The sequence below is a fragment of the Nuphar pumila genome, chromosome 13 (genome assembly GCF_984573655.1).
Source record: "Nuphar pumila chromosome 13, dmNupPumi1.hap1.1, whole genome shotgun sequence".
Lineage (NCBI taxonomy): Eukaryota > Viridiplantae > Streptophyta > Magnoliopsida > Nymphaeales > Nymphaeaceae > Nuphar > Nuphar pumila.
In genome coordinates, this window is record NC_143261.1 from 42,025,148 (window position 1) to 42,035,543 (window position 10,396).

Consider the following 10,396-nt stretch of genomic DNA (forward strand, 5'->3'; position numbering starts at 1 on the left):
GATCATATATTTGCATGATGAAATCATTATGAATTTTTTTTGATAGCCTCAGAAAATATATATGAAAGATTGAATCACTATAAATTTTTTTTGCAGCCTTAGAACACATATATGCATGATTAAGTCACTATGAAATTTTGTTGACAGCCCCATAACACATATAAGCATGATTGAATCACTAGATTTTTTTTGAGAGAATTAGAACACATATATGCATGATTGAATCGCTATAATTTTTTTTTTGACAACCTCAGAACACATATCTGCAAGATTGAATCCCCAATAAATTTTTTTGACAGCCTTAAAAGACATATATACATGATTTAATCACTATATATTTTTTGGCAGGCTTAAAACACATATATGCAGGATTCAATCACTATGATTTTTATTTTACAGCCTTACAACACATATATGAATGATTGAATGACTACAAATTTTTTTTAAGAGCATTAGAACACATATATGTAAGATTGAAACTATAATTTTCTTTTGACAACTTTAGAACACATACCTGCATGATTCAATCACTATGAATTTTTTTTGACATCCTTAGAACACCTGTATACATGATTGAATCACTATGATTTTTTTTGGCAAACTTAGAACACATATAAGCATGATTTAATCACTATGATTTTTTTTGACCGCCTTAGAATATATATATGCATGATTGAATCACTATGAATTTTTTTTGACATCCTTAGAACACATATATGAATGATTGAATCACTATAATTTTTTTTGCAGCTTTAGAATATATATATGCATGATTGAATCACTATAAAATTTTTTTGACAACCTTCGAACACATATCTGCATGATTGAATCACTATGAAATTTTTTTAATAGCCATAGAACACACATGTACACATATATGCATGATTGAATGACTATAAATTTTTTTTGACAACCTTAGAACACATATAAGCATGATTGAATCATTATGAATTTTTTTTGGCAGCCTTAGAACATATATATGCAGGTTTGAATCACTATGAATTTTTTTGACGAACTTAAAACACATATATTAATGATTGAATCACTCTGAATTTTTTTTGACAGCCTTAGAACACATATTTGCATGGTTCAATCAATATAACTTTTTTTTGACAACCTTAGAACACATATCTACATGATTGAATACTATGATTTTTTTTTTGACAAACTTAGAACATATATTTGCATGATTGAATCACTATGAATTTTTTTTACAGACTTAGAGAATATATATGCATGATTGAATCACCATAAATTTTTTTTGCAGCCTTAGAACACATATATGCATGATTGAGTCACAACGACTTTTTTTGACAGCCTTATAACACATATATGCATGATTGAAATACTAGATTTTTTTTTAGAGAATTAGAGCACATATATAAATGATTGGATAAGTATATTTTTTTTTCACAACCATAGAATAGATATCTGCAAGATTGAATCCTTATGAATTTTTTTTGACAGCCTTAGAAGGCATATATACATGATTTAATCACTATAAATTTTTTTTGTTGCCTTAGAACACATATATGCATGATTCAATCACTATGATTTTTATTTTACAGCCTTAGAATACATATATGCGTGATTGAATCACTTAATTTTTTTTGAGAGCATAAGAACACATATATGCTTGATTGAATCACTATAAATTTTTTTTACAACCTTAGAACACTTATATGCATGATTGACTTACTACAATTTTTCGTTGACAGCCTTAGAACACATATATGCATGATTGAATAACTATGAATTTTTTTTTATAGCCTTAGAACACATATAAGCATTATTTAATCACTATGAATGTTTTTTTATAGCCTTAGACCACGTGTATGCATGGTTGAATCACAAGAATTTTTTTTGTAGCCTTAGAACACATATATGTAAGATTGAACCACTATTATTTTTTTTAAAGCCTTAGAACACATATATAAAAGATTGAATCACTATAAATTTTTTTAAGAGCATTAGAACACATATATGCATGATTGAATCACTATAAATTTTTTTGACAACCTTAGAACACATACCAGCAATTCAATTAGTATGATTTTTTTTAACAACCTTAGAACACATATATGCATGATTGAATCACTATGAAATTTTTTTGATAGCCTTAGAACACATATAAACATGATTTAATCACTATGATTTTTTTTTGACAGCCTTAGAATACATATATGAATGATTGAATCACTATAAGTTTTTTTTTACTGCCTTAGATCACATATATGATTGCTTGAATCACTATAAAACTTTTTTGCAGCTTTGAACATATATATGCATGATTGAATTACTATGAAATTTTTTTGACAGCCTTATAACAAATATCTTCAAGATTGAATCACTATGAATTTTATTTACAACCTTAGAAGACATATATGCATGATTGAATCATTACAATTTTTTTTTTGTAAGCTTAGAACACATAAATGCATTATTGAGTCACTATGAATTTTTTTTGACACCCTCTGAACACATATATGCATGATTGAATCATTAGATTTTTTTTTGAGAGAATTAGAACACATATCTGCATGATTGAATCTCTATGAAGTTTTTTTTGACAACCTTAAAACACATATCTGCTAGATTGAATCACTATGATTTTTTTTTACAGCCTTAGAACATATATATGCATGATTGGATCACTATGATTTTTTTTTGCAACCTTAGAACACATATGCGCATGATTGGATCACTATGAAATTTTTTGGCCAGCCTAAGAACACATATATGCATGATTGAATCAATACAAATTTTTTTGAGAGCATTAGAACACATATATACATGATTGAATCACTGTAAAAAAATTTTGACAAACTTAAAACACATATTTGCATGACTGACTCACTAAGTTTTTTTTTTTGACAGCCTTTGAAAACATATATGCATGATTGAATCACTATGAAATTTTTTTGACAGCCTTAGAACATATATCTACATGATTTAATCACAATGAATTTTTTTTGACAGCCATAGAACAAATATATGCATGATTGAATCACTATAACTTTTGTTTGCAGCCTTAGAATACATATATGGGTGATTGAGTCACTATGAATTTTTTTTGACAGCCTCAGAAAACATATATGCTTGATTGAATCAATAGAAATTTTTTTGAGAGAGAATTAGAACACATATATGCATGATTTAATCACTATAATTTTTTTTGACAAACTTAGAACACATATGTGCAAGATTCAATTACTATGATTTTTTTTATAGCCTTAGAACAAATATATTCATGATTGGATCACTATGAATATTTTTTGCAGCCTTAGAACACATATATCCAAGAGTGGATCGCTATAAATTTTTTTGGTCAGCCTTAGAACACATACACACATGATTGACACACTATAAAGTTTGTTTGACAGCCTTACAACACATATATGCAGGATTGAATCACTATGAAATTTTTTGATAGCCTTAGAACACATATAAGCCTGATTTAATTATTATGATTTTTTTGATAGCCTTAGAACACGTATATGCATGATTGAATCACTATGAATTTTTTTTGCAGCCTTAGAACACACATGTGCATGATTGAATCACTATGATTTTTTTTATGTCCTTAGAACATATATTTGCATGATTGAATCACTACAATTTCTTTTTTAGAGCATTAGAACACACATATGCATGATTGAATCGCTATGAATTTTTTTTGACAGCCTTAGAACATATATATGCATGATTGGATCACTATGAATTTTTTTTGCAGCCTTAGAACACATATATGCATGATTGGATCACTATGAGATTTTTTGCCCAACCTTATAACACATATATGCCTGATTGAATCATTAAAATTTTTTCTTAGAGCATTAAAACACATATACTCAATGATTGAATCACTATATATTTTTTTTTGACAACCTTAGAACACATATATGCATGATTGACTCACTATATTTTTTTTTGACAGCCTTAGAACGCATATATGCATTATTGAATCACTTTGATTTTTTTTGACAGCCTTAGAACACATACAAGCATGATTTAATCACTATGATTTTTTTTTGCAGCCTTAGAGCACATATATGTATGATTGAATCAATATGATTTTTTTTAAGGCCTTAGAACACATATATGCATGATTGATTCACTACACATTTTTTTTGAGAGCATTAGAACACATATACGCATGATTGAATCTCTATAATTTTTTTTTTACAACCTTAGAACACATACCTGCATGATTCAATCACTACAAATTTTTTTTGACAGACTTGGAACACATATATGACTGATTGAAAATCTATGATTTTTTTTTAAAGCCTTAGAACACATTTAAGCATGATTGAATCACTATGAAGTTTTTTTCAAAGCCTTAGAATACATAGATGCATTATTGAGTCCATACAATGTTTTTTTGACAATCTTAGAACACATATTTGCATGATTGAATCACTATGAAATTTTTTTGACCACCTTATAACACATATATGCACGATTGAATAACTGTGATTTTTTTTTTGCGCCTTGGAACATATATATGCATGATTGAATCACTATAAAATTTTTTAGACAAACTTAGAACACTTGTATGCGTGATTGAATCACTACAATTTTTTTTTGAGAGCATTAGAACACATATATACAAGATTGAATCACTATGATTTTTTTTTGACAGCCTTAGAACACATATATGCATGGTTGAATCACTATGAAATTTTTTGATAGCCTTAGAACACATATTTGCATGATTGAATCAGTATGAATTTTTTTTGACAGCCTTAGAACACATATATGCATGATTGAATCACTATGAATTTTTTTTGCTGCATTACAACCCATATATGCATGATTGAATCACATTAGATTTTTTTTGACAAACTTAGAATACATATATGTCGGATTCATTCACTATGGTTTTTTTTTTTACAGCCCGAGAACACATATATGCATGATTTAATCACTATAAATTTTTTTTGACAACCTTAGAGCAGATATATGGATGATTGAATAACTATAATTTTTTTTTACTGCCTTAGTATAAATTATGCAGGATTAAATCACTATGTATTTTTTTGATAGACTTAAAACACATATAAGCATGATTTAATCACTATGAAATTTTTTTGACTGCCTTGGAACACATATATTTATGATTGAATAACTATGAATTTTTTTTTATAGACTTAGAACACATATATGAATGATTGAATCACTATGAATTTTTTTTGCAGCCATAGAACACGTATATGCATGATTGAATCACTATAATTTTTTTTTGACAGCCTTAGAACACATATATCCAGAATTGAATCACTACAAATTTTTTTTAGAGCATTAGAACACATATATCCGAGATTCAATCTCTACAATTTTTTTGAGAGCATTAGAACACACATATGCATTATTGAATCACCATAAAAATTTGTTGACAACCTTAGAACACATATCTGCATGATTGAACCACTGTGAAATTTTGTTGAAAGCCTTAGAACACATATATGGATGATTGAGTCACTATAATTTTTTTTTGACAAGATCAAAACACATATGTGTATAATTGAATCACTATAATTTTTTTTTGACAACTTTAGAAAACAATTCTGCGTGATTGTCTCATAATGAATTTTTTTTTACAGTCGTAGAACACATATCTGCATGATTGAACTACTTTGAAATTTTGTTGAATGCCTTAGAACACATATGTGGATGATTGAGTCTCTACAAATTTTTTTTTACTGCATCAAAACACGTATGTGCATGATTGAGTCACAATAATTTTTTTGACAACTTTAGAACACATATCTACATGATTGACTCACAATGAATTTTTTTTTACAGTCGCAGAACACATAATTGCATGATTGAATCACTATGAATTTTTTTGACAGCCTTGGGATTAATATATGCATGTTTTAATAACTATAATTTTTTTTTATTGCCTTAGAACACATATATGCTTGATTAAATCACTAGGAAATTTTATTGACACCCTTCGAACACATATATGCATGATTGAATTACTATGAATTTTTTTTGACAGCCTTATAACACATATATGCAAGATTGAATCACTATGAAATTTTTTTGTAGCCTTATAACACATATATTTTTGATTGAATCAGTATGAAATTTCTTTAACAGCCTTACAACACATATATGCGTAAATGAATCACTGTAAATTTTTTTTGAGATCATTAGAACACATATATGTGTGATTGAATCACTATAATTTTTTTTGACAACCTTAGAACACATAGCTATATGATTAAACCACTATGAGTTTTTTTTGACAGCCTTACAACACATATAGACATGATTGAGTCTCCTTAATTTTTTTTTGACAACATCAGAACACATATATGCATGATTGAATCACTATAATTTTTTTTTGACAACCTTTGAACACATATCTGCATGATTGAGTCACTATAAATTTTTTTTGAGAATCATACAACACATATGTGCTTGATTGAATCACTATGAAACTTTTTTGATAGTTTGAGAACACATACATGCAGGATTGAATCACCATGAAATTTTTTTGACAGCCTTAGAACACATATATGCAGGATTGAATACACTACAGATTTTTTTTCACAACCGTAGAACACATATATGAGTGACTAAATCACTTTGAGATTTTTTTGACAGCCTTTGAACATGTATATGCATGATTGAATCCATACAATTTTTTTTTACACCCTTAGAACACATATAAGCCTGATTTAATCAATATATATTTTTTTATTTCCATAAAACACATATATGCATGATTAAATCACTATGAATTTTTTTTGAGAGCCTTAAAACACACATATGAATGATTGAATTACTATGATTTTTTTTTGACAACCATAGAACACATATATGCGCGATTGAATCACTATGAGATTTTTCTGATAGCCTTAGAACACGTATATGCCATAGTGAATTCATAATATTTTTTTGACAGCCTTAGAAGACATGTATGCATGATTGAATCACCAAGAAATTTTTTTGACACCCTTAGAACACATATAAGTATGATTTAATTACTATAAAAATTTTTGACAGCCTTAGAACACATATATGCATGATTCAATCACTATGAAATTTTTTTGACTGCCTTAGAACACATATATATATGATTGAATCACTTTGAATTTTTTTTGACAGCCTTAGAACACATATATGGAGGATTGAATCACTGTGAATTTTTTTTGCATTCTTAGAACACAAATATGCATGATTGAATCACTATAATTTTTTTTGACAAACTTAGAATACATATATGCATGATTGAATTACTTTGAATTTTTTTTGACAGCCTTAGGACACATATAAGCATGATTTAACCACTATGAAATTTTTTTGACAGCCTAAAAATACATATATGCCAGATTGAATTACTATGATTTTTTTTTGCAGCCTTAGAACACATATAGACATAACTGAATCACTATGAATTTTGTTTTACTGCCTTAGAACTCATATATGTGTGATTAACTATAAAATTTTTTGACATCCTTAGAACACATATCTGCAAGATTAAATCACTATGAGAATATTTTGAGAGCCTTAGAACACATACATGCAAGATTGAATTACTATGATATTTTTTTGAGAGCCTTAGAACACATACATGCATGATTGAATCACTGTGAATTTTTTTTTTAGAGCCTTAGAACACATACATGCATGATTGAATCACTATAATTTTTTTTGACAACCTTAGAACACATATCTGTATGATTAAACCACTATGAGTTTTTTTTTGACAGCCTTAGAACACATATAGACATGATTGAGTCTCCTTAAATTTTTTTTGACAACATCAGAACACATATGCATGATTGAATCATTATAAGTTTTTTTTGACAACCTTAGAACACATATCTGCATGATTGAGTCAATATAAAATTTTTTTGAGAACCATACAACACATATGTGCTTGATTGAATCACTATGAAACTTTTTTGACAGTTTGAGAACACATATATGTAGGATTGAATCACCATGATTTTTTTTGATAGCCTTAGAACACATATATGCAGGATTGAATACACGACAGATTTTTTTTGACAACCGTAGAACACATATATGAATGACTGAATCACTTTGAGATTTTTTTGACAGCCTTAGAAGATGTATATGCATGATTGAATCCAAACAATTTTTTTTGACACCCTTAGAACACATATAAGCCTGATTTAATCAATATTTTTTTTTTATTTCCGTAAAAAACATATATGCATGATTGAATCACTATGAAAATTTTTTGAGAGCCTTAGAACACACATATGAATGATTGAATTACTATGATTTTTTTTTTACAACCATAGAACACATATATGCGCGATTGAATCACTATGAGATTTTTTTGATAGCCTTAGAACACGTATATGCCATAGTGAATTCATAATATTTTTTTGACAGCCTTAGAAGACATGTATGCATGATTGAATCACCAAGAAATTTTTTTGACACCCTTAGAACACATATAAGTATGATTTAATCACTATAAATTTTTTTGACAGCCTTAGAACACATATATGCATGATTCAATCACTATGAAATTTTTTTGACAGCCTTAGAACACATATATGCATGATTGAATTACTATGATTTTTTTTTGACAGCCTTAGAACACATATATGGAGGATTGAATCACTGTGAATTTTTTTTGCATTCTTAGAACACAAATATGCATGATTGAATCACTATAAATTTTTTTTGACAGGCTTAGAATACATATATTCATGATTGAATTACTTTGAAATTTTTTTGACAGCCTTAGGACACATATAAGCATGATTTAATCACTATAAAAATTTTTTGACAGCCTAAAAATACATATATGCATGATTGAATTACTATGAATTTTTTTTGCAGCCTTAGAACACATATACACATAACTGAATCACTATGAATTTTGTTTTACTTCCTTAGAACTCATATATGCATGATTGAATCACTATAAATTTTTATTTAGAGCATTAGAACACATATATGCATGATTGAATCACTATAAATTTTTTTGACAACCTTAGAACACATATCTGCAAGATTAAATCACTATGAAAATTTTTTGAGAGCCTTAGAACACATACATGCATGATTGAATGACTATGAAAATTTTTTGACAACCTTAGAACTGATATATGCATGATTGAATGACTATGAATTTTTTTGACACCTTTACAGCACATATAAGCTTGATTTAATTTCGATGAATTTTTTTTGACAACCGTAGAACATATATATGCATGATTATATGAGTATAATTTTTTTTTGACAGCCTTAGAACACATATATGCAGCATTGAATCACTATAAATTTTTTTTGACAGCCTTAGAACCCTTATATATGCATGACTGAATCACTATGAAACTTTTTTGATAGCCTTAGAACACAAATATGAATGATTGAATCACTATGAAGTTTTTTTGACAACCATAGAACACATATATGCATGATTAAATCACTATGGGATTTTTTTGACAACTTAGAACACGTATATGCATGATTGAATCCATACAATTTTTTTTTTGACAGCCATAAAACAAATATATGCATGATTGAATTGCTATGAAATTTTTTTGACACCCTTAGAACACATATAAGGATGATTTAATCACTATAATTTATTTTTGACAGCGCTAGAACACATATATACACGATTGAATCACTTTGAAGTTTTTTTAACAGCCTTAGAACATATATCTGCATGAATTAATCACTATGAAATTTTTTTGACAGCCTTAAAACACATATATGCATGATTGAATTACTATAAATTTTTTTGACTACCTTGGATTACATATATCCAAGAATGAAGCACTATTAAATTTTTTTGATTACCTTAAAACAAATATATGCAAGATTGAATCACTATGAATTTTTTTTGATAGCCTTAGAACACATATACGCATGATTGAATGACTGATTTTTTTTTGACACCCTTAGAACACATATAAGCATGATTTAACTACAAAATCTTTTTGACTCCCTTGGAACACATATATGCATGATTGAATCACTATCAATTTTTTTTGACTGCCTTAGAACACATATCACTATGATTTTTTTTTACAGCCTTAGAACACAGATATGCATGATTGAATGAGTATGAAATTTTTTTGACAGCCTTAGAACACATATATGCATGATTGAATCACTATTTTTTTTGAGAGCATTAGAGCACATATATGCATGATTGAATCTCTATAAAAAATTTTCAAAACGTTAGAACACATATATGCATGATTGAACCACTATGAAATTTTTTTGACAGCCTTAGAAAACATATATGCATGATTGAATCACTATGAAATTTTTTTGACACCCTCATAACATATATAAGCATGATTTAATTAGTATAATTTTTTTTTATTTCCATAGAACACAAATATGCATGATTTTATCACTATGAAACTTTTTAATAACC